At 38.4% G+C, this 26880-nt stretch overlaps 1 protein-coding gene across 1 annotated transcript in view; it reads right to left on the reverse strand.

The window, feature by feature from the left end:
- The window catches only part of MAP3K5 (mitogen-activated protein kinase kinase kinase 5), a 2923819-nt gene that overhangs the window by 1909559 nt on the left and 987380 nt on the right, over positions 1 to 26880 (reverse strand). The gene's annotated exons all lie outside the window — the stretch shown is intronic.

A 26880-nucleotide genomic window follows, 5' to 3' on the forward strand; every position in this document is an offset into this window, starting at 1 on the left:
TCCAAATAATATCGCAACTGCCTGTGTACATCTAAAGTGTGCAAAATCTTTCCCCTTTATTTTGGGGATTTGCATAAAAAGCAGGCAAATGAATAGTTTGGTTTAAAGCCACACTAGAAACCACCTTAGGCATAAAGGAAGGATTAGTACGCAAAGATACCCTATCCTTATGGAAAATCAAGAAAGGCTCAACCGCCATAAGGGCCTGTAATTCAGAAACCCTTCTTGCAGAGGTAATGGCCAACAAAAAGGCAGTCTTCCATGATAAATATTTCAACTCAGAAGTAGCTGCAGGCTCAAAAGGTTGTAGAGTGAGTTTCTCCAACACAAAATTGAGATCCCAAGCAGGAGTAGGAGCTCTACGTGGGGGTCTTATATTCTTTGCCCCTCTAAGAAATTGCTTGAACAAAGGATGAGAAAACAATGGAGGGTCACATTCATAGTGAGCTGAAATTGCTGCAGCATGAACCTTAATAGAAGAGAAGGACAAACCTTTGTCCAGTAACTCAGTAAGATATTGAAGAGCCACACTTAAATTAGGCTCAGAAACATCAAAATCCTTTGCTGCACTCCAAAATAAAAATCTCTTCCATTTATCTGCGTACACTTTCCTTGTACTAGGCCTTCTAGCTTCCAAAATCACATTCAAAACTTGTTGTGGAAGTTGAGACCCTCTATGGTTCAAAACAGAATATGCCAGGCTGTGAGGTGAAGAGAGTGAACTTTGACATTGAGCAAATGGCTGTCCTCCTGTGACAACAGGTGTGGAATCAAAGGCAAAGGCCATGGAGGCTTCCGTACCAGACTTCTCAGTAATGGGTACCAGTGCTGTCGAGGCCAATCTGGAGCTATTAAAATCATCCTTGGCTTGTCCTGTCTGACCTTTAGAAGAACCTTTAGAAGAACCTTTGGGAGGAGAGGTAGAGGTGGAAAGGCATACACATGAAGATTGCTCCAATTGAAAGAAAGAGCATCCACTTTCCAAGCTGTGGGATGAAACCTTTTTGTGCAAAACTTTGGCAGCTGATGGTTTAGTGGAGAAGCGAACAGATCTATGTCTGGAGTTCCCCATGACACTGTCAATTTCTGAAATACATGAGGATCCAATTTCCACTCGTGGGGATCCATAATTCGTCTGCTCAACACATCTGCTAAGGAGTTCTGTGCTCCTGGCAGAAACCTTGCCTGAAGATTGAGCTGTAAACTGAGAGCAGTCTCCCACAAAATCATTGCTTGCCTGCATAGAGGATAAGAATCGTTCCCCCTTGCTTGTTGATGTACCACATGACAGTTGTGTTGTCTGTTAGAATCAACACCTGCCCTGGAAGAAGTAAATCCTTGAAAGCTATTAATGCAAACTGGACTGCTAACATCTCCTTCAGGTTGATATGTAGATGTTGTAGTCTGGCAGGCCACTTGTCTTGTATCCACTTTCCATTTAGATGAGCTCCCCAAGCTTTGTCTGAGGCATCTGTCGTTAAAATCTGACTCGCCTCTGGCCGGGTCACAGAGAGTCCCTTGTTTAGGTGACATTCCTGAGCCCACCACAAAAATTCCTTTTGAATGCAAGGTATTATTTGAATGACAGTGTCCAGATCCTGGCAGTGCTGTGTCCATACATTTTTGAGATACCATTGCAGCTTCCTCATATGCAGTTTGGCATTGGGAAGCACCAGAATACAAGATGCCATGAACCCTAAGGCTTGAAGGACTGTCCTTGCAGTCAGCCCGGACTGATGAGATAGTTGATGGAAGTAAAGGGAAAGACTCTTTTGTTTGTCCGGGGTTAAAAAGGCCATCTGGGATGCTGTATTCAGTCTTACACCCAGAAAGCACATGTCCTGAGAGGGTACTAGACTGGACTTCATTTCGTTCACAGAATACCCCAGGCATCTTAGCACTGCTATCACATATTCCAAATGATGAAGAAGCTCTTCCCTTCCTTGAGCCAGAATCAGGCAGTCGTCCAAATAAGGATAGATCTGTATTCCTTTTAGCCTGAAGAAAGCTATCACTGGAGCCAGAACTTTCGTGAACACTCTGGGCGCAGTAGATAAGCCAAAGGGCAATGCAGAGAACTGACAGTGAGAAGTCCCAGCTCGAAAACGCAGATACTTCCTGCAACTTAGTCTGATAGGAACATGAAGGTAAGCCTCCTTGAGATCCAAAGTTACCATCCAATGATCTTTGCCCAGTAGAGGTAAAAGCTGCTGCAACGTCAACATTTTGAACTTGGGAATGTCCAGATAAGTGTTGAGGATAGATAAATCCAAAATTGGTCTCCACGTGTTCCCCTTCTTTGGTACTAGGAACAGGCGAGAATAAAATCCTAGGCCCACTTCTGGCATAGGGACCGGCTGTATGGCCCCTAGTTGAAGTAACAGAGAAATTTGCTTGTGAGCCTCTATTCTTTGTTGAGGAGGAACGTCTGGCATGCCTCTGAAAGGAGGCAAGGTATGGAAATAAAACCTGTAACCTTGGTGTATGATATCCAATACCCATCTGTCTTGGGTAATTAAACTCCAATTTTCTTTGAAAAGTGCCAACCTTCCTCCCAAAGGTGCTGCCAGACGAGAAGGCTCTGGCAGCTGAAAAGGTAGGTCATTGGGTCTGTTTACGAAAGGACTGACCCCTGCCCTCACCTGAAGACTGTGCAGGAGAACTCCCTGTTCTAGGCCTGAAAGAGCCCTGAGCTCTGCCCCTACCACGTCTAGATCTACCCCTAGACTGGGAATCATAAGAAGGATACGTCCACCCTTTAGCAGGCCAATTTCTACTAAACTTTGGAGGCTGAACCTGCAAAAAATCCTTAACAGTCTGCATAGACTTAGCCTTGTCTTCCATTTTCTTTAAAACAGCTTCAACAGGAGAACCAAACAACACATCAGATTGTAAAGGAGCATCTAAAATCCTTGTTTTAACATGGTCAGATAAATTTTGATCCCTCAGCCAGGCGTGCCTGCGAAGAACTGACCCAGTGGCAGCCACCCTAGACGAGGCCTGTACAGCATCAAAACCACATTGCAAAGAATGCTTACCCACCTGTTCAGAAACATGTACTAAATCTTGTAACTCTTTACAATCAATACCTTCCGCCAGAGCATCAACCTTAGACTTGAACTGTGAAAGGAGATAGTTTTGGTATTTTAACATGTGAAACTGGCAATTCAAAGCCCTCATAGCTAGAGTGGAAGAAGTATAAACTTTCTTTCCCCATCTATCCAAGGCCCTGGCTTCTTTATCTGCAGGAACCGGATTCTTGACAACAGAAGCCTTAACACCTTTAGGCCCCTGGCTAACAGTTTCTGGGTCTGCCCTAGGACTCTTAAAAGATACTTATGAACTTCAGGCACCCTGTAATACCTATCCGGTTTAACAGGAGCAGGAGGCAAAGAATCAGGATTAAGAGAAGCCTCTGTAAAAACATCTTCCACTACATCCAAAACAGGAGGTATAGCCAAAGGCCTATGCTGGGGTAAAACAAAATTCCCTAAGCCTTTTCCTGGAATCAGAGAAGTCCTGACCTTCCCACTTAAAATGCTCCCTCATGGAATGAAGAGTTTCTGAAAAGAAAAATCCTCAGGAGGAGAAGCAGAAGGAGTAGAATCATCCACATCAGAATCAGAATAAGGAGAGTACTCCTGCAAGTCTTCAGCCGAAGACTCTGAAACATCGGAAGCCTGCTCAAAACTCCCTAGCTCAGGCTCCACCCTAGGTCTCTTATCAGGAGGGGGCAAAGAACCCCTAATCAGAGTAATCAAATCTTCTGCCATTCTAAGCATATGCTTCTTGGGCACAGTTCCAGAAGAACTAGGGGTGACACCAACTGAAGCTAAACCTGGCCTGCCTCTAGGAGAAGCCTTGGAAACAGAAGGAGAGGGCCTAACCACCCTAGGCAGGGATGGGAGTATAGTAACCTGAGAAGCCCCATCACCCTGGCCTGCCTCCTGAGAGGCCACATCCTGCAATAACAAGGTCTCTCCCTGGGATCCCAAAGAAACCTCCGGTAGAACCACCGGCTCCACCGACACCTCTAAAGAACCGGCGTCCGGTACGGACGGTTCTTCTAGCCTAGGCTTCACTGCTTTGTCCTTGCGCTTCTTCGAAGAAGCGGGCATCGGAGCATCCGACGGCATTTTATAATTGCACCGCTTCCCAAAGACTAACCTGGCACAATCTAATCTCCTCTTTATAGTGCGCTTATTAAATCTAGCACAAGAGCGACACCCAACAACGTCGTGCTCAGGCCCTAAACAAGGAATACACAAAGTATGAGTCTCTATGCGGTATCTGTTTCCCACAAGAAATACAATTATTCACTTTTTCTGACATCCGGTAAACCACTGAGGCAAGAAAAAACTAAAATATTCCCCAACGGGGTACTTAGCCAACTTTGACTCGGTCTGAAACTCCGAAAACGAAAAATTTCAGAACGCCAACCGGCACTTGCAATACTGCTTCTGCATCGGACCATGCGGCAAAAAAGACTGAGGATATGACGTCGGTCATGCGCATTTTACCCTGACATCCTGATGTCAGTCAAATGCGCCTTGACCGACGTCAGCCTTATACTTTGATATTCGGGCCGACCGAGGACAGCGGACTACCCAAGTGTAAGGACTGCAGCAATGTGAGATGAAGAACATCATACCAAATCTGGAAACTTTACTCCAGATTTTAAGCAACAAATAGAACATAAGAATGTCCTTAACGTCTCCTCTCAGACTCTTACTCCTGTGCAACTTGACCTCCTAAGTAAAGGGTTAAACTTTGTGCCAGCTTTTTTGTGCCCGAAAATGATTTTGTGACAGATTTGTTTGCTTTTGGTAGAACTTTGAACCTCAAATTGTTTTTTGATAAGAATAATTATACAAGTATTACTGACAATGCATTCTATTTTCAAAGATCAAACTTCATGCCATCTATGCATCCAGTGGTAGTTATTTTTTACACAGTGTTCTCAAAGATCTACATATTTCTCATGGTGAGGCCCTGATTAAACCACACAATCTCTCAAAGATTCAACAAGATGCATTAATGGATCTTACGTTTAACACTAATATTGTTATTACACCAGCAGATAAGGGGGGAGCCGTTGTGGTCATGGACTTCGATACTTATAACAATGAAGCTCGGAGACAACTGGACAATCATATGTACTCTATGCCCATGCCATTGGACCCCACTAGTAACTTCAAACATCAGACTGACTACTTCATCAAATTGGTTGTAGATGAAATGATTATATCTAATAACACTGCCAAACATCTTACTGTAGCAGATCCGAAAAAACAATACTTATTTGCTACTCAAAATTCATAAATCTTTATCCAATCCGCCGGGTAGACCTATTGTTTCGAGTATGGGATCATTGACGGAACCTTTGGCCGTGTTTTTAACACCATCTCAAACCGTTGCTGCCTTTGGGGAGATCTCGTATTCGTGATACCACCGAGATTTTGCAAATCATATCAGATGCTCAGGTTGAACCCCACTGGCTTCTTTGTACACTGGATGTAGCTTCTTTATAAACCAATATCCCCTATTGGGCTGGCCCTTTGGCGGTGGAACATTGGCTTGGAGTTGCCCAACTATATCCTCCGGGATTTAACACGTTGTTAGTGGTTATGACAGAACATATCCTGACCAAAAATGTTTTTTATTACCAGGACAAATGTTACTGGCAAACTAAGAGTACGGCTATGGGGGCATCTTTTGTCCCCATATATGCTGATTTGTTTATGGCTTTTATAGAAGAACTTATACACAATCCCTTACACAATCTTTACTTGCCGGAAATGGACGACGTTACTTGGATGACTGTTGGCTGGTATGGAGAGGGGATTTGGAGTATTTACAGGAATTTGTGGAATACCTAAATGGGAATAAATGGGGTATTAAGTTTGCCTGCACACAAGATCCAAATCATATCACTTTTATGGATGTTCTTATAACCAAAAACATCGATGGGTTTTTGGAGACGCAGGTGTTCCGCAAATTTCTTGAATACAACTCCCTCCTCCATGCCAGCAGCCATCATCCGCCACGTCATCCAGAATATATCCAAGTCTCATTTTATGAGAATAAAATGCATTTGTTCTGATATGGATCAACACAATCATCGTAAGAGGGATATGGTTAGGAAATTTAAGGAACGAGGATACAAATCTGCAGTGATCACTATGGCATGTATGGAGGTGAGTGGTATGGATCGACAGGAGCTATTACAATATAAAGATAAATCTATCTCTGAACCAGCTCCCATCAGAATGATTACCACCTATGGTCGTAACACCAGTGTTTTTTGTGAGGTCGTACAACAGAACTGGAACATCTTACAAGCAGATGAAAAGATTAGGACACTCCTTGGGGATAAATGTCATTTTGGTTTTAGGAGGGGTAGGTCTTTGACATCCCACTTTAACCATTATAAGGTGGCAACCCGGATGGTTGCGCCCCCCCCCCCAAACAATCTACCTTAATGGGAGATGTCCTTCAGGGTTGTTATAGATGTGGCCACTATGCGCATTGAATAGGCTCAACCAGACAAAAACTTTCAGTAGTCGCAATACTAGTCTTGTTTATTACATCAAATTTTTTGCTAACTGCTCGCCTGATTGGGTCACATATTTAGCCACTTGTACATGTTCGACCTTTTATGTGGGCCAGACGTCCAGATCTGTGAAGTTCAGGATTAGTTAACACATGAGTGACATTAAATTGAAAAGGCTTACTAATGCACTACATAAACATGTGGTTGTTCATCCTTCAACATCATTTAGATTCACGGTTATTGATATCAAGGGGGACAGAACTAATAAAATTGGTTGGCACAATATACTTAACAATAAAGAAAAAAGATGGATAATTAAACTAGGGGGTTTGATTTCCCCTGGATTGAATGAGCAATTGTGAGCAGACAATGAATGATCTTTATTATACATGGGTCTGTATATAATGAGTGTTTGTTTTTTTGTTCAGTTACACTGAGGAAGGCTTTTTATGTATGCCAAAACTGGTCTGTATGTGTTAACTTTTTATTAAAAGTTAAACCTTATACACCTTTTTTGCTGGCTTTTGTATTTTTGGCACATGGAAAAGAAGATATGAAGAGTATATCAGAGAGATCAGTTAACAGAATGGTTTATACATCTTCTCTAATGACTATGGTTCTGTACTCGGCTAATAGCTACCTTCCTGTATCATGTGTGTAAGTTTATGCACCCATAAAGAAGTGGTAACTGCTAAATGAAACTCTATCCTGATCCAAGTTCATCCCATATTGCTGCGATCATTTCAGTGCGCTTTATTCTGTATTTCAATGCAATTAACAATTGCTTCCAGGTAACCTACATAAGATGGCAAGTTTGGCTCCATCACAAACACCCGCTCCCCAACATTATACAATTACATTAATAAACAACTAAATCAGAATACTGTTTCACAAATACAACAATCGTGTATAACACCAGGGAGAGACTAAATCTAGCTAAATATTTTTGATCATTAATTTCTCAACTACTGCACAGCAGTAAATGACCAATGTAGAGACAGAGGTTTATTTTTCTTCTGAGCACAGCTATTACTGTTTCACACATGAATTTGCTTGAACAGACTGCATTCGACTCATGTCAACACTTACGTGTACTACCTTGAGCATCACAGATTTTACAATGGAGTCATGAAAGCGGTAATGATACTAGATAAAATGTCACAAAATGAGGACTGTTTTGAAACTAATGCACACATTCATTGAACTTATTAACTCTACAGTAAACACAAACCTGTTTAACAGGTGGGATACTCTGCAATTTACAGCTCCCGGAAAATAATATACTTCATGCATGGCAGAGAAACCTCACATCCACGAGCAGCAAAAATTGTTCACTAATGTTTTGAACTGGATAGATTGCTGTGTGTTATCCATTTACAAAGAACATGGACTTCTACCTTCAATGCTGCTTGTAGCATTTTGAGTTTGCAGGCATGTTAAGATATCACATTAATGCAGAATATACTAGAACAGTATCACTAATTGTGACGACTGCGTCACTCAACAGCAGCATATTCTGACTAAATGAAACACAGCCTTACAAGCACAATCTCCTGAACTCCAGCTTTACAACTTTCTGGACGATACAAACTCAGCCGATGACTACATAGCAGGACATGAACCACAGCTGCAAAAGCAAACAGCCTAGTTTCTGTTTGTGAAGAAGACAAAGACAGGACATTACATCAATCTCACAGTAAATTTTGATCACAACAACGCTGTTATACTTCCCACCTTTCTAATCTGTGCCAAGGTATTAATTCTTTTAGAACTTCATTGCAATGGGTCAGCCATCAGAAAAAAAAAAAAAACGAATGAAACTGCAGGTATATATTTCTTTCAGTATTATACTTTTTTCGCCCAAACAATAAAATGTGGAAATCTGAGTAACTGCTTAGCAAAGATTTATGTTGGCAGTATCTCTCACCTACAAGGAATGTGACCTCTTCAGCAGCTATACACTTTGGAGGGGCGTACAAGTTCATAAGCACCTAAAAGGAGTTCTGTTCTAATGATTACATGTTCCTAGTGCCTTAAATTTGAGCTCTTACCATCAGCTGGACTGCTGACTGACAACGCAGACTCCAGCCAAGATGCAGGGACTTGTGCTTCACTTGGCACAGATGCAAAAGGAATGGCTCACCACCTGCAGCAGCTATGACTGCATAACAGTATATATCAGTCTTTTAACTGTTCCCTGTCAAGGAGAAGGTAGAACACATTTCAAAAATGCACAGCTGTATGATGTTTGACTGAAGTAATTAGAAACAAACTGACTTTTTACTAACAGCCTTGCAGATTTTATGCACACAGATTCTGCTAAAATTATGTAAAGCTATAATGCTGTACTTTGCGAACAAGCAAATTTCCTTAAAAGTTGTCTCAACACCTGAACTATATGAAAAACTGATGCAGAATGTAACCAAACTGCCAATTATTGTTGCAGGTAACAATTTGAAAGACCCCCTGTTCAGCACAGTAATGAAACAGCCTCTGAAACTCTCCCCACCGAGCATAACACATTCTCCACCTTGGGTCATGTTATACAAGCAGTCTTAAAAGAGAAGGAAGTAAAGTAGACTAGCAAATTAACTAACCTGCTAACAGCAACGTTTCAGTATGATCTTCAGTGAGAATTATAAGTTATATATTGGATATAAAATAAGCAGTCCCTAATTCACTAGTAAAGTTAGTTTACATAGTTTTAAACTTCTGTGTGCGTCAATGCTGAGTGGAAGTTCTTGATTCCTTTCTCTAGAAACTGCTGTCCCAAATTGGGCAGGTCATTAATGTGGCTCATTGCAATGGTGCATCCAAAAAGAAGACAGATAATTAAATTCTCAAGATGGGATCAGATCATCACCAAAAACATATATGCAAAGGAAACACAAAGCCTAACCAGTTAAGGCAATGGGGACAGAACAAGGGATTCCATTCTGTAATTACCACAGTGTGTCCTTACTGACTGAGCTATTAAAGTTCCTACCTCTGTCTATTCTAGTTCTTGTGGCAGCAGCTACAGTAGCTTTGGTAAAGCTACTACAAACATATGACAGTAAAGTAAGAAATGAATGAAGTTTAAGTTTTTTACTCTCACTGTGTCAAGGAATATGTTCTGCTTCATGACTAGCAAAGTGATTCTATCACCCCAACAAAAAATAAGTTAGTGAGGAAGCCAGCACTGAACTTCAGATGAAGCAGCAGCATCTGCTGCACATCTGTTTCACTTGGAAGATAAACTACGAGAGAAAAATAAATGATGTAAATTGAGTGCTGCAAAAAGAGGGTCTGGAAGATATGACTAATAAGCCAAGTGATTGCAACAATATTCTTGTTGATAGCTTCAAGCTCAAATCTGCATACAGAGTTTGTGTACTGCATTGAGGACTGTTAACTAATGACCCTTGATCTTCTGTGGCTCTTTCTGTCAAGGTATATCATAAACATGTGTCACTTTAACTTGGGAGTCGACGTAAAGTACACTTGATGAGGAAAACAGCATTTTCCATAGTAGCTATTTATTGGACATAACTGACTGCAGGATGTTTAAAGTGATAGCAAAATGTTAACAGAAAGAATCTGAAGTTTCATTTGGCTTACCCACTGCTTTTCAAGGTAAGTTTTCTTACTGGTATGGTTTGGTTTACTGATTCCGTTGCAGCAGCAGACGGAATCATAGAGTGTGCCTTTTCATCTGTGAAGACTGTGGGAATTTTTAAGGTGACAATACTCAAAGGATGCCAGTACTGCAGTCGAAAAGACTTGGACTACATGCACAGAGCTGCTATACAGGTGTACGTAGAGTCTGAATACTTCACCTCAAGACTGCATTGGAATGATTTTTGAATAATGGATTCTTTTCTTCTCAGTTTGTCTTGTATACAATGGACTTCATTAATGAACATTTGTTAAAGTTTAACTTGACATAATGCTTTAGTAAGGTAATGGTTATACAGTTGTGATTAGTGGGCATCTGAAGTGCTGGGGAATGGAGTTTGTAGATTTGTCGTCTCACTTTATAGATTCACTGACTGTTACTAAGCTAATGACTCAGAGAGCCTTTCTAAACCTAGCCAAATTTTCCCAAAATAATAGTGATGTCCTGTATCTGAAGAGGACATTGACAGCCAGGCATTTGTAAGTACACTCTGTCCATAAGGGACATGGGTGTGAGGCCTAGTGTACATTTCCTATTCTTCATCCAGTGGTCTAGGTTCCACTTAAACTGGGTAACAGATTAACTCAATTTCACATGGATGGGAAGCCTGTTCCATAGGACGGGCAGTCTCTGGGACACATCTGTCTCTCTAGCATGTTCTGTTTAAGTCAAAGATAAAATTCAGCCTCCTTCACCTTGTATTTCTGGTATTCTTTGACGTATAAATATGTATCCGATTCATAAGTGTGGGGTTTGTGAAGGCCTTGTAAGCCAGATGCAGATTACCCCTCAGTAATCTATAAGAGACTGAGTAGACAGAAGGGGCTTTAAGGTATTCTGCATAAGGCAGGTTTGTTATTCCTTGTATTTTTTTTGTAAGGAACCTCGGAGGTCACTCTTGTTGCTGCATATGCCTGGTCAGGTATATGCCAAAAGGAGCATTGTACTCTATGACAGGTCTGATAAGGGTGGAGTACAGTGGGATAATGACCTCTAGACCTAGATGCTATGCCCTTACTTATATGCTGTGCAACATAAAAGTATTTCCTCACCAGTGTGGCCATGTACTAGTCGAAGGTAAGATGCCCGTCTATGTACATATCAAGATTCCTGACCACTGGGTCAACTCTTAGACCATATTATCAAAATGGTAATTAGCCAGGATAGTTGACTTCCCAAGGTTACAGTTATGTATTTTTTTAGCACCGAGTTTAAGGCCATGGCATTAGCACCATTTGTTAGTCATAGTTAGACCTTCTTAAAAATGCTACTGTCTACACTGGAGTCAATAACCCCCAGCTTTTAATCATCTGCAAACTTAGAACTGGAGTGATTAAAGATTATTTCCAAGAAGATGGTATTACTGCTTGGGACTAAATTTCTAATGGGGTTTTATGAAAGAGGGATATTATCAAAGGGGAAGGTTTATATATTTCCATAATTATTCCATCTACTCCTGGTACTTTATTATTTTTGCCTTCTTTTATTCTGTCAGTAATTTCTTTGTATGATATAGGTTTTTGTAGCTCTAATTTTAATTCTGGTATATTTTTTTTACATTAATACATTTTGTGTCCAGGCTTAATTGATCAGTATATGTATTCTCTTTTTTAAAATGTTCCATGTAATGATGTCTGAATGCATCAAAAATGTCCCCTATATCCGATACGTTTTCCTCTTTTTTTCCGTGATAGACATTGTTGATATTAGCTTTTGATTGTATTTTAACTCTTGCAGATAAATGATGTAAGCATTTGGGGGAGGTAGCCAAAGAGTTTACTTTTAGTTTTTCTAAGGCTAAACTAGTTTTGTGCATTAGAATTTCATTATATTTATTTAATTCCTCTACTTTCTTTTTAATTTCTACAAAATTTAGATTTTTTTCCAGATTTTGATGACAAAAGTCTAGACTATAAATCCAGTAATTCAGAATCCCATTCTCTAACTTTGTTTTTATACCAACTAAGGGTTTTACCAAATAAATAAGCCTTTAATGAGTCCCATATCATAACTTTATTGATTTCTGTAGTATTATCATTTACAAACTTAGCCATAAATCTTCAACATTTACTTCCATTTTAGAGAAATAGATGCCCAAAAAGGAGCAGGCCCAGTACAGAGCCCTGGGGGACTCAACTAGTGACTGGCCTCTTAGTGGAAGTGGCCTTACGTATTCTGACCTCCTGTGTCCTATCAGTGAGCCAGTTTGCTATCAGGCAGGTGATAAAAGGGTTTATACCTAAATTAAGCTTTTCTATAATGCTAGAGTGGGGTATTGTATCAAAAGCCTTAGCCAGTTTGAAGTAAGCTGTGTGCACAGTCTAACGTTCTGCCAATGTTTTGGTGACCGTCTCAAAAAGGTCCATCAGCTTTAATAGGCATGACCTTCCTTTAACAAAGGAAGCAAAGGCATGACCTTCTTTAACAGAATTTCAACAATACCTAATTAGCTGAGGTGAATGGCAATGAAAATGAAGTTACTGTATTTTTATTTTCAATGTGCTGAATAAAGGGGCCAACAAATAAGGACTGTCGGGGTGTAAGTCTAGTAAACATTTGTATTTTAATCAGATAAAGATGAGCAGACATAGAAGGTTTACGATTTTTGCTTAGAAGTATTTTCAGAGATATTTTTATATCCTAAGATGACTTTGGAGAATTATTCTTCAGGTCAATATTAAATGTTGGAGATGTGATGGGAGTCAGACAGACACTTGGGAACAAATTTCAAGGAATGTGATGAGTTAGCAGATTTTAAAGTTTTCCTACAGACTATTTTGCCTGAAAAGTTGAGAAAGCAATTCATTATAACTAAGGAAATTATTCTTTTGACCTGGGGTGTAGGATCAGAATTGCCTGGGCATAGTAAAGTCTTAAGTTTAATGATCTCGGTTATCAAACAAAAAAAAAAAAAAAAAACAATTACTAAAAATGGAAATCATAATCTAAACTAATTTTACAACTAACTGTAGTAGTGCATATTGTAAGGGAGATTAAAAACACTGGAGGCAGGATTTTTTTTAGAAAAAAGAATGAACAAATTCATAGGTTGGTACTAGGCTACCGGCACTAGGGCCTATACAAGCCTAGCCATAACAATTCCCCGGCTATTTCTTCTCACAATATTTACTTCCCTGGACCCCTGTCTAGCATGGTGACTCATGTGATCCCCGGGGTGAATTTCCTTTCTCCCATCCAATCGTCAAGGTTCCTTTTGAATAGGGCCAAAGAGACGCTCTGCTTGACATGTATGGGCAAGTCTACTCCAGAGTCTGGGGAGTCTCTGGGTCAGGAACCTATCCCTCCAGCGTGTTTTGTTCATTGTGATGACAAGGTTTAGATCCCTGGATCGTGTGGCTTTGAGGGATTGGGATTTCTTTAAGTGTAGCATGTCCAACAGCTCTGGGTTTGACACGGCCTTGTATGTTAAGCAGAGATCGCTTCAGAGTAGACGACATGCAAAAGAATATAGCTCGAGTTTTTTTTAGACAGTCAGCATAGGGCACCTGCTTTAGGCCTATATTTCTGCGGCCTTTCTAGTCGTTGCAGATGTCTTGAGAGGTACATACCAAACGGGGCATTGTATTCTATAATGGGTCTAATGAGGGATGAGTACTGTGGGGCAATGACCTCCTTTTTTCTGGATGAAAAGCCCTTAGTGATGAGGTGTGCCACCATAGAAGGATTTCCTGACTGTTGTGGCGATGTGGTTAACGAAGGTGAGACCATTGTCATTCTGGGTCCCGAAGTCTCTTATCACACTTTCGGTGTTTAGTGTACTGCCACCTATGTGGTAATTGACGGGTACATGTTTTTTCCCCAAAGTGGAAAACTACAAATTTCTTAACATTCAGCTTGAGCCCATAGCTCTGGCACCAAACATCTGTTTCTGTAAGGCCCTTTTGTAGAATATCCACATCATTTGGGGATTCAATAATGGCTCCCAGTTTGCAGTCATCTACGAACTTTGTTAGCCAGAGTCCCTTAGTGTTGTCCTGTACTTCTGAGAAGTAGATGCCAAACAAGAGCAGTCCCAGGCTGAACCCTGAGGTACTCCACTTGTCTGGAGCTGGATTTGGAGTTTGCTACTTTTACAGTGTGGGTTCTGTCAGTAAGCCAGCTGGCAACCCATCGAGTGATGCAGGGATTAATGCCCAGCTTAGTAAGTTTATCTTTGATTCCAGAGTGGGGGATGGTGTCGAAGGCTTTGGCGAGGTCCAGATAGGCTGTGTGGACCACCTTACCCTTATCAACAGCTCTGGAGACTGATTCAAAGAAGTCAATCAGGTTCAGGAGACAAGATCGGCCCTTCGCAAACCCAAACTGGGGGGGGTCCAGTGTTTGAAGGTTGCCAATGTCTTTGTTTATAAGATCCATGATAATACGTTCCATGGCCTTGCAGATCAGGCTCAGACTGATGGGGCGGTAGTTCCCAGGATCCAAGGTGGATCCCCCTTGTGGAGTGGGACAACTATAGCCGTGCACCACTCAGTGGGCACGAAGCCTGACGTGAGGCTATGATTAAACATGACACGTAGGTGAGGTGCCAGTTCATTTTGTAGTTCATGTAGTACACACACACACACACATATATATATAATATATACATACATACACACACAAAGATATATATCACACACTTGCATCACAATGTCAAAATAAAAGACTAAAACGTAATATCAAAACAAAAAAATCACTGCTCCACAATCAAAAAGAACAAACAGACCCATACCTCACCTACCAAACCTAACCAATAAACTAAACCTAAAAGAAACAGAAAAAAAAGCAAATACAGATAAAATAGGTGCTCACCAGTACTGCACAAACAACTATTGAAATACATTTACATATATACAGATACACGCATATACATATATATATATATATATATATATATCCACACACACAGTTTATGGTAGCCAGTCAGAATGCAGCTTTTGAAAGGAGACATGAAACTATACAGAATCCATGCAGACTTAGGAAGAATATGCACACTCCTTATATACAATCACCAGAATACAGAACTGGACTCGGACCCTGGAGTTGTGAAGCAATCACCGTGCCACAATGATGCCCAATCTTTGCAATTAAGAGCTACCAATGCAAACAAGCAAAGAAAAGAAATAAATACACACACACATACATCATGAATTGCTTTTTTTCTGCCCAGTCACCTCTTCCCAGTTAAACACAAATGAAGTATTATCTACAGCAGACTTCTCAACTGCTCCTATTTTGCAGGAACATTCCTATTTTCAAGTCTGATTTATCACTGCAGAGTGCAGTCTAGACTTTTGGTAGCATGTAGCATTTCAGGACAGTTTTACCCCTTTACAGAATTTTATGAATCTCCCCTCATCATATGTGATTTTTGAAGATGTCTAGTACACAAAAACACACTATATGACCAACATACTAGTGACAAGAACAATTTAAAGAAAGTGAACATACATCTTCCATCTCACGATTTCTGAAGCAAAAATAAGTTACCTTCTTTGGCAGACACTTGCTATACAGTTCCATTAAAGGCTACAGATTTTATACTTTCTCTCTGACAATGTCCTCATATTTTTCTATCATTTTTGTCGCACTGTTTTTAAATGTGTTTTGTCTGCAGGTTGAGAGGTATGGTCTACAGCAATGCTGGCTACTATGTCAGAATCAGGCTTATGATCCATGCACTTCTCCAAAAATAAAGATTTTACTTACTACTTAACTCCATTTTCCTTAGACATTACTACTTATTACTATTTTATACCACTTCTATGACCTTCTGTACCAATGCTTCAAGTAGTGTAAACAATACAAACATCTTCTCATCCATATAATGTATTGGACTGCATATGTAGAAGCTCCAGTTTACACATTGACAGAAGAAACTTATAGCATATAGTATTTTATATCAAACTAATTTCAAAATATAAATTTGTAGTGTTAAAAACATTGTCTAGTTTGAATAACATTTACAATTCTCTCAAGCAAAATTTTATGCATGCATTTTTTATCTTGATTATTTCTAAAATCCGCCTTTCATTTACAACTTGCAAACAATGTTCTAATATTTTGCTTGCATCATTTATGTCTCTTAAATCTCGATAGATTGCTGAAATTTATTTCAAGACATTTTTAACACTGTACTGTTTTTGTGTCCATATTACTGAACAACCTTCTCCAAATCTAAATCCCAAGAATATACCTTACCAAATATTTTTCCATTCACATTCTGACTGCTTGAAAGCCGCCCTCCTCTTGCGTTCATTTTTTTGTTTCTTTTCTCTCTCTGTTCCATAATTACTTTACTTTTACATGATACATTTTACATTACTTACTTTTACATGATACATATGTCTTAATTTTTAATTGAAGTTCATTTTGTCAAACTTCAGAAAAGCTGGTTCAGTTAATTAAAAGTGAAATGAAAATGGCATTGCTGACTTTGTGTTTGTGAGAAAGTGACCAGTCAGGATTTGGGAATTTGCTGTTTCCCCACTGTACTGTGATGCTGAAACTGGTATATTTAGGTAGCAGGGGGTATGGTGCGGCTCAGTGGGGCTGGACCCTCTGCAAGGAAAAGATATATATTGCTATTTTTAATTTTGATGTAGATCATTTTGATTAAAAAAAAAAAAAAAAAAAGTTTGTTATAATTCTACTTAGTTGAGCAGTGAATTTGTCAATGGGCGGGAAAGGAAGTGTTTATTACTCACTACAGAATATTTGTACATTTCCTCTTGGTAAAACGTTGCATAATCCAGAAAACTTTCCATGAAAGAACTTGTATCTGAAGTCTGCTGATGTGCCTGTAGGTGCAATAAATGCAATGTGCAGTGGTATGACAACATGAGTTTGAATATATGTATACAGATGCATGCTAGACATATTTAAATGTGCTCATGTTAGTACGTTAGTTTGTATGTGGGTATGTAAGAAATGTATGCAGTGTGTTGGTGTTAGTGTGTGCTCCTTTGTGCGCGTATACGTATATGGATGTGAAAAAGTAGGATTGAGTGATTTGCCATTTGGGCCCAAGGTCAGATTAATATTGTTATGAGTATTTTAATGTTGAGACAGTAGTGGGGTTACTAGCTTTGGATTCTGTCAGCAGGGTTTGTTTTGTTTGGTACCATTTATGACTGAAGGTACTCAATATAACTATTTGATTAAGTGGGTATTGATAACAGTGGTACTTGATTAATCCTTTATACTCATATTAGTGCTATATTAATGTGTCAGCAGTCAAAAGATTATCAAAAATATGCAGCTTTTATTTCATGATAAAACAAAAAGGCAGCAGTTTAGACTCCTCCCTACACAAGCAAGTGCACTAAAATAACTATCCAGACAAAAGGAAAAAATATGAGTACCTTTTTTCCCCCAAAGTCCCATTACTCCTACAAACAGGGCAACCCTTACTTCCAAAACAGTACAATAATTCTTTTCTGTACATAGCATACAGAAGCTATCTGAAGAGTCTTTCCCTAATGAATCCCTTCGTATGTAGTTGGCCACGTTTTCTCAGAAGATTCCACAGTGATTCTTCCTTAATGCAGCATCAAGAAGCAACGCTCCACAGAGCTATTTCCTCTCTATGAGAGGTCATCTTCTCAAGATGGAAAAGGTTACAGGTCCCTCTTTTATATGCCATTTAATTCCATAACCAGTTCTATTAAATGAACTCTGAAGGAATGTTCTCTTCCTAATAAAAAGGTTATCTGACTACCTAAAGTGAGAGATATACACACGGCCTTGTATATACACCATTTACATCAGTGTTAAGTCAACAGTTATATTCACATTATTTACACAAAATATTTACATTTCACATCACTTTGAGATACCATTCTGCCGAGGACCTATACATTTTGTTATAATACACATACACTCAACCATGTAATACATTTTTTCATGTAGGTATACAGTGGATATAAAAAGTGTACACACCCCTGTTAAAATGACAGGTTTTTGTGATATAAAAAAAATGAGACAATAAACCATTTCAAAACTTACCTTTAATGTGACCTATAACCTGTACAATTCAATTGAAAAACAAACAAATCTGTTAGGGGAAAAATAAAAAATTAAAAATGTACAACAAGCTGGTTGCATAAGTGTGCAAACCCTTAAACTAATACTTTGTTGAAGCACTTTTGGATTTAATTACACCATTCAGTCTTCTTGGGTACACACCTGCCATCAATTAGAGAGACTCTGATTAACCCCAAATAAAGTTCAGCTGTCCTAGAAGGATTTTTTTCTGACATTTACTCAGTTGCCTGCTACAGAAAAAGTCATGGTTCGCAGACAGCTTACAAGCTGAAAGATATCAGTCAGGAAAAGGGTACAAAACAATTTCTACAGCATTGGATACCATGGAACACAGTGAAGACAGTCATCAAAAAGTGGAGAAAATATAGGACAATAGTGACGTTGCAAAGAATTGGATGTTCCTCCAAAATTGATGAAAAGACCAGACGAAAACTGGTCAGGGAGGCTGCCAAGAGACATGGGATTGAGCTGCTTGAATTGTTAATTAAATTAAACAACAAGGACATTGATACATTACTGGGTCAATGTAGTGAACTTGAACTGCATTTACAGGCTGACACTGAATATGGTAGCTACAAGTATGAGCATGAGCATATCTATGCAAGCAGAGAGAGTTCCAAATGTGATTTAAAGCGTAGGAAAAATGCTAAGTTACTTGGAGACAAGCAGCAATATAGCAGGGGCCAAGCTTACCCAAAACCACCGTGGGTCAACAACAACACTAGCACAAGTGGTGATGGGCAACTTAGGCGTGTGAATGCCAATGATGGTACAAATGTGAACAATGAGCAGTGAGATTTTGGAGGTGTCAATGACAGCAATTATGAGCAGGACTTTTCTCCTTTAAGAAGCTCGGAAAGAATTAGGAATCTTAACAGTAGTAATACGGGTAGACAAAATCACACTTAGTCAGGATTTTTACACGCCCTCCAGAAGAAATCAGAGGAGGGGGTCCAGAGCATGAGGTTGCTTTCTGAGAGTCAACTATTAATGGTCGATGATACTTCGCGTGTAGGTAGTATGGTAGGAGCACAGGGTTCACTGCAGATGGATAATACTGTTGCTATTACATCAAAGCCCATGATTATCACAAACACTGATAAGGATTTTAAGGTTTATAACTTCTCTGAAACATTTGTGAATGAAGAAATGGCCAATCTCTTAAGCAAAGGTTTCAGATTTGTCCCTGCCAGTGGATCAGGGTTGGCCACAGAGTTGTTGGATCTAAAGCTTTCTCTAAGAAAACTTAACTTTAAAATCATGTTTGGTGAGGGACAGGTACAAGGGAATAATGGATTATGCATTAGTAGCACTTATAATCCCCCCCTTACACCAGGTTTTGGCTTGGTTTGAAAAAATATGAAAATTAGATATTAGGTACGTACTAACTAAAGAACAAAAAGTGTTAAAAGACAATTTGTCTATAGAAGAGAGGGACATACTTGCATATTTGATACAGCAAAAAAATTGCATAATGAAACCAGATAAAGGGGGAGGGCTTGTTATCATGGACATCCATGATTACAACAGAAGAATGCATGAAATTCTCAATACTGACACATACCAGGAAGTAACTAGGAATAAGTTGAATCGGTCATATAGGAGAATTAGTACATTTTTGAATGACCTATTCTTGGAAAACAGAATAAGTATTGACACTTATAATTATTTGAATGTGATTTCACCCACCATCCCGACCATCTTTGGCATTCCTAAGATACACAAAGAGGTAACCAATCCACCTCTTCAACCAATAGTTGATGGGCGTAATTCAATAACGTATGCTTGTGCAAAATTCTTAGACAGCAGGCTTAAAAAGTTTTTGGAAGGAGAAGTCCAAATATGCAAGGACTCATGGCACTTCCATAGTTTGATCAACTCTATCGAGTACACAGATGAGGTTCTGCTTTTAACGGTTGAGACATTTTTTCTGTCATACCTCAACAGGAAGGTATTCAAGAAATAGAACAGTTTTTATTTGAACAGGGGGGTGCGCCCACAAGTAGAAACCAACTTGTACATGGACTTGTTTGAGGTAATACTTACAAATAACTTTTTAATGTTCAACAAAAAGTACTACATTCAAAAAGTGGGTGTTGTGATGCGATCACCTTGTGGCACTATCTTTGCCAACTTGGTCATGTTAGGATGGGAAAAGAGATACATCCTGGGTAGTGCTTATGCCAATAATATTTTCATATTTACAATATTTGGATGATTTATTCATCCTATGGAATGGTAATCAACAAACAGGCAGATGAATTCTTGGTTTACATCAATAGCACTGCACATTACTTACAATTTACTTATACGATTGGTGAGCAGGAAATTATTTAGATGTCAACCTCAGTACGGACAGATGGAACAGAAGGTTTATTGCTAAAATACATACAAAACCTACTTATTCTAATTCTTTTCTACATTTCACAAGCTCCTATCATATGACCAACAAGAAGGCGATTGTAAAAGGGCAATTTGCCAGGGCCGCTAAGATGGTGAGTGTGGATTCGGATTTTATTGAAGAATGTAGGTATCTAATGGAAATGTTTATGCGTAGGGGTTATCAGAAAGGAATACTGCAGGAGTTATTCACTGAGGTTATCCAAAAAAGAAATAGTGGTCACTTTACACCAATTTTGCATCAGAATGGTTCTCTAGAGCCTTGTTCAATAAAAGCAAGGATATTGATTATACGGCTACTTTTATTACAACATTCTATGTACAATCTTACGAAATTCAAGCAATAATCTTAAAAAAATGGACTACATGGAAATGAATGGTAACAATATTGCAACTCCAGAGCAGTGGTTTATGTGGCTAGATGTAAGCAGTGCCCAGCTTACTACACAGGAAAAACTATGAGCCCTAAAAGACAGGGTATATGAGCATCAATATGCTATAAAGAAATCTAATTGAACTAATGCCCTCTGCAGGCATGTGCATATATGTATAATGGTCATAGTTTTGAATTTTGTGGTATTCAGCAGGTAAATGAGCAGCTTAGAGGAGGTCCATGGATGTTAAATTTGGAAAAAGCCGAGTTAACATGACAGCTATCTTTATACTCTTACGTCTGGCCTGGGCTTAAAGATTATTGTGCCACTAACAGCATACTAAAATTAAAAGCATTGCTCAGGTAGATTAAGGAATTTTAGCATTTGTATGTTTTGGTATTTTTTTAATTAATTTTTCTACAAGCTGATTTTTGGTATGTAACAATTTTTAATAATTTTTAAAAAAATTTAGTGAATGCAACAAATTTACTAATTAGTATCTGTTTTGTAGATGTGAATGCAACTTTAAATTTGTTTGTTGTATTTTAATAATGACAATTTCCTTCTTAGGAGGGACATTTGAATGATATTTAACTGATTGCTTTGGTAACCAATTGTTGGGTCTGATGAAGTTTGTGAATCCACAAACGAAAAGCATTTCACGTTAATAAACAGAGAGTCTAGTTCAAGGTTTAGCTGTTTTTTTTGTTTCTTTTAACAAGTGTGTACTACATGTGATAACCTCCCGTATTCTTCATATGTCTGGACTATGGGGGTAGGGTTGCAAGTTGGAGGCCTTTTCTTACACAGAAAAGCATCCAGGCCTGGCTAAAATCTGCAAAACAATACATCAAGTCTCTCAAAAGCATGTGGGAAAATGTGTTATGATCTGATGAGACCAAGGTTGAACTCTTTGGCCACAATTCCAAAAGCTACGTTTGGTGAAAAAACAAAACTTCACATCACCAAAAGAACACCATCCTCATAGTGAAGCATGGTGGTGGCAGTATCATGCTTTGGGGTTGCTTCTCTTCCCCTCGAACTGGGGCTTTAATCAAGGTGGAGGGAATTATGAACAGCTCCAAATACCAGTCACGTTTGGCCCAAAACCTTCAGGCGTCTGCTAGAAAGTTGAAGATGAAGAGGAATTTCACCTTTCAACACAACTATGACCCCACGTATGCATCCAAATCAACAAAAGAATGGCCTCACCAGAAGAAAATTAAAGTTTTTAAATGGCCCAATAGAAAATATGTGGGGTGTCCTGAAGAGGGCTGTGCACAAGAGATGCCCTGGCAATCTGACAGATTTGGAGTCCTTTTGCAAGGAAGAATGGCAAATATTGCCAAGTCAAGATGTGCCATGATGATAGACTCCTACCCAAGAAGGCTGAATGCTGTAATTAAATCAAAAGGTGCTGCAACATAGTATTAGTTTAAGGGTGTGCACACTTATGCAACCAGCTTATTGTACATTTTTTATTTATGTTTTTCCCCTAACAGATTTATTTTTCAATTGAATTGTACAGGTTACAGATCACATTAAAGGTGGGAAAAGTTTTGAAATGATTTATTGTGGTCTCATTTTTAATCACAAAAACCTGCCATTTTAACAGGGGTGTGTGCACTTTTCATTTCCACTGTAGCTTCAGTTTCATGCTAAGTAGGGTATTTTTACCAAAACAGATTACTATTCTTTTACTTTCCATTCGATTTATTCCAACAGTGCATCAAACTACTGTACAGTTTCAAACTTTTTTTTCTATTTTTTTGTTTTATTTTTATTTCGGCTTAAAAAATAACATTGTCTTCACAAATCAGTGTTATTCCTTATGGACCTTTATCTTTCATTTTCTGAGATGCTTTTATCATGTTACTGTTGCAATTATTCTAGTACATAATTAAACAAACACATGCAACAGTAATCTTGCTGAGTACTCTTGATAGAACCACTTGTGTTTTTTCTGGTTTAGACCCATATTATTATTTTCATAAGTGAAGTACTTCTGCATTCCTTTATGACACATGCAATACACACTTTATATACTTCAGGATACTTCACATCACCACCCATGCAGGCATGATTAAATGAAAGCATTTTTTTCCCTAATCGTGTTTTAATTTATTCTTCTTCTTTCCCTTCTTCATAAGGAAGATGCATATAAATATACTACCATTTATTCTTAATGGCATGCTAGGAACAAAACTTGAGTAGACTTAAGATAGTTTTCCTTTGTTACAATCTTTAATGTATAAATGTTTACCAAGAATTGTATAGTTGTAATACTCAGGAGTCCCCCGTTACCCACGTCATTTATCTTTTCCTTTTCAAACAAATACAATTAATTAATTTTCAAAAAAGCCTGCTTTATCCTTTCACAAGTTTGCTAATGCACTGGACCCCATCCCAACAAACACAAGATGCAAAACATTAAACCTGTTCTGAACAGGCATTGGTCTATTAATAGAACATACAAAGGCAAAAGTACGCACTCTTCACGAAAGCATACACATTCACACAATACCAACTATACAGAAAATTTGTCACACACCATTTTACCTACTACTTGTCTTTGCAAAGCAAAATGAAAACAGAACGTCAGGAAAAATCCTACACAGATGCAGGGAAGATACGCAGACTCCACACATGGGTCACCTCAACCCAGAATCAAAGTTAAAAAACTCTTGTGAGATGGCAGCACAACACACTTCGCCACTGTGGTATCCATACAAATCCAGCCATGTAACTTACCCTTTGAATTCTGTTTGCTTTTGTATGCTGTACTACTAAACTGTTATGTACAATCTGGCCCTTTACTATTTTCCTTTGAGAAGTTCTGACATTATATTTATCATTTTTAATTTACTGTGCATGTACTATGGTGTTTACAGATAATTGAACATCCCATAAATATCTCATCTGACTTGCATTAGTGCAAAGAGGTGACATAAGCTAGTTCACACTATTCAGTCTCAGATTAAAATTGTAAGCAGTTTATTTTTTTAATTGACACATTATGAGACTGCAGTACACTGTATGAAACTTGTAGCCAAGTAATATTAATTACCCATGGTAAGGTTAACTCTATTGTAGTCACTCTGGTTGCACTCTCATAATAAACATCACCTTCCAGATTTCGTAAAATACAACTTACCTGTAACATGACGGTGTACTTTACTGGAATGTGTACTTTTAAGTATGTTTACATTTTTGAAGAAAAAGATCTCATTTGTGGCAACATATCAAAAAATTAAACTTTGTAGTACAATGGGGGAGAAACAAATAAGCCAACTTTTACGTGATTTGAATTCTGCTTTGACTTGAGTTCTCTGCACATGTGTAATGATTCTTTATCAAAATATTACTAAGATATGAACAGTATCACTCAATATTTTACTGGCAGTGACAATGCCAAAATACTATGAGAGATAAATAGTGCCTACTTCTGGCTTCAGTCTTGATCAAATAGTGACAACAAGTCTACTGTTTTGTGCATCAGAAAAGCTCCATATGTAAGGATATTTTAATCATAAAAATGTTTTTATGCAACTATATATAAAACAAAAATTTAGATGGCCTGGGTGGTTTAGATGAAGAATATGGAACTGGATAAAGTGAAGTGTTGCATGCTAAATTATACGAATGAATATCCATTACAGTTAAAGAAACAGATATGTATTTCTCAGAACTAGCAAAGAAAACAATATGCTTCTAATCAGACATGTTGAGACAGTCCAAAATAATGCAGCTTAATAAGTCACTGCAGAATGAAGAATATGGTAACTTTAAATAGTACTTTTGGTTTACTTTTTGCCTGCCTCGACAACAATGTCTGTTGACCATCAACTCATCCAGTACGAGTATCTGTCAAGCACAGCCATAAGGACTGTGACTTTTAATCTTTTTTTTTAAACAATAGACATCTTTATTAATCATCACATATGACAGACAATCATACATTTATATGAATGAAAACAAACCATACTGACATTTTAGTTACAAACATTATACATAACTTGTAATCTATCTAGTCATTGTCAGTCAAACATTACATAGCTCATTCAAATCCTGCCTTCTTTTAAACATTGTTCCTTCTCTGCATGTATTGTTCCCACAATTTCCATTTTTCCTATGTAATTTGTTCCTACCATTTTCTAAAGATCCCAATTCCAGTTGTTTTAGATCTGTTACCATATTCTCTACGTCTAGTACAGTTGGTTTAGACTTGGAGTTCAATATTCTAGTAACTACTTTTTTGGCAGCCACCATAATAAGACTCAGCAAGGTCTTACTATGTCTAGGCAATTCCAATTCTGTGTCATAGCTCAAAACAATTATTTCCTTAGTTACACCACTTTGCTCACCCAGTATCTTTAAAGTCTACCAGCTCATTACCCTTCCAAAAATATGTACCCATTTACCTCTTTCTTCCCATCACACCTCCAACATTTATCTACCTGAGGAAAAACAAACTGGAGGCTATTTCGTGTATAAAAATACCTATGTAAACAATTACAAGCAAAGATCCTATTGTTTCTTTGTGAATTACTTATCCAATCTCTTCCCAATCCTTTCTAACCTCCTCGTATTGATTCTTATAGTTCTCATGCAAAATTTTGTATGCTCTACTAAATTATTCATTTTTTAACAGAAGCTTCTGTTCTAGATTCTACTCAAAAATGTACCGTTGCTGGTCTTTCACTTAGTATTCCCCAATTTATTTCAATCTGCCTATACTCTATCACTACTTGATAAGGAAGCCAATCTCTAACCTGCAGTCCAAATTCTTGGCCTCTTTCCATTCTATTAACTTTCTCTCTCTGTTTGTTACCAATACCTTGGTTCTTTTACCCGTTTTCTCCAATAAATTCCAGCTCCCTCTTGCCTACTGTCTCTATCCCTAATTACAGTCATCACTAAGTGGCAGAATCTCGTTTCTCTGTTCCCCACGTTGACTTAGTTCTTAGAATACTTTCTGCTACTTTAGGAATAGAATTTTCTGCATGGCTATTGTTTTTCTTCTTAAGGATCTGCATTCAAAATCCAAGTGTCTCCCTGTTTCTTGAGCTTCTCCCGTGTCATCATGACTGTGACTATCCTGAGAACTACAATCTTCAGTTGCACATACTCCACTAAATGTCTAGGGGGTAAGTGTGGTCATGGGGTAGTGAAATAATTTTCTTCTGTGGATGCTGTACACACACACAACTAGCTCCATCTCCTGTCATGAGTAGGCATTTCTCATCACATTTCCCTGCCCCCACCAGGGATCCTTTATGAAACACATGGGCCAGTGAATATACTCTCCAGAAGAGGCAGGCAGCTAAACCTCACCATTCTTTTACCCTCTAGGTCACCTATTCTAGTGCTCAGACTGCTTAAACGAACCCAGATAAGGGTCAATGTCAGGGTTCCATTCCTCTATGACATGGAGCTGGCTCAAATAGCATTTAATTCACATAAATAAACAGAAGATGCAAGTCAAATTAAATTTGCAGTTTTAATGCATTTATACAAGTAGGGAATGGAGGTCAAACTGAATGTATTTGCTTATATGTTTCCATACTTAGTTTGCAACAAAATAAGTACAGATTACTTTTAATTAACAGTTAAAAAGCATTTTGTAATGTTTTAGGATACACTGAAGTTAGAACATTTGACTAAATGACACATGCATCTGATGTTTTTAGTTTTACTGAAAAGATAACATGGGATGTTTTATTTGAGGTATCTGCCAATTATACAGTTTTACAATGAAAGCACACAATGGGAACATTCATGTGTAAATGAAGTCTCCCATAACTATGGGCCTCCAAGCACCACATCAAAAGAAACTAAAAAATTAACCT

This window comes from Protopterus annectens, chromosome 1.part1, assembly GCF_019279795.1.
Source record: "Protopterus annectens isolate FY-2018-M chromosome 1.part1, PAN1.0, whole genome shotgun sequence".
NCBI lineage: Eukaryota > Metazoa > Chordata > Ceratodontiformes > Protopteridae > Protopterus > Protopterus annectens.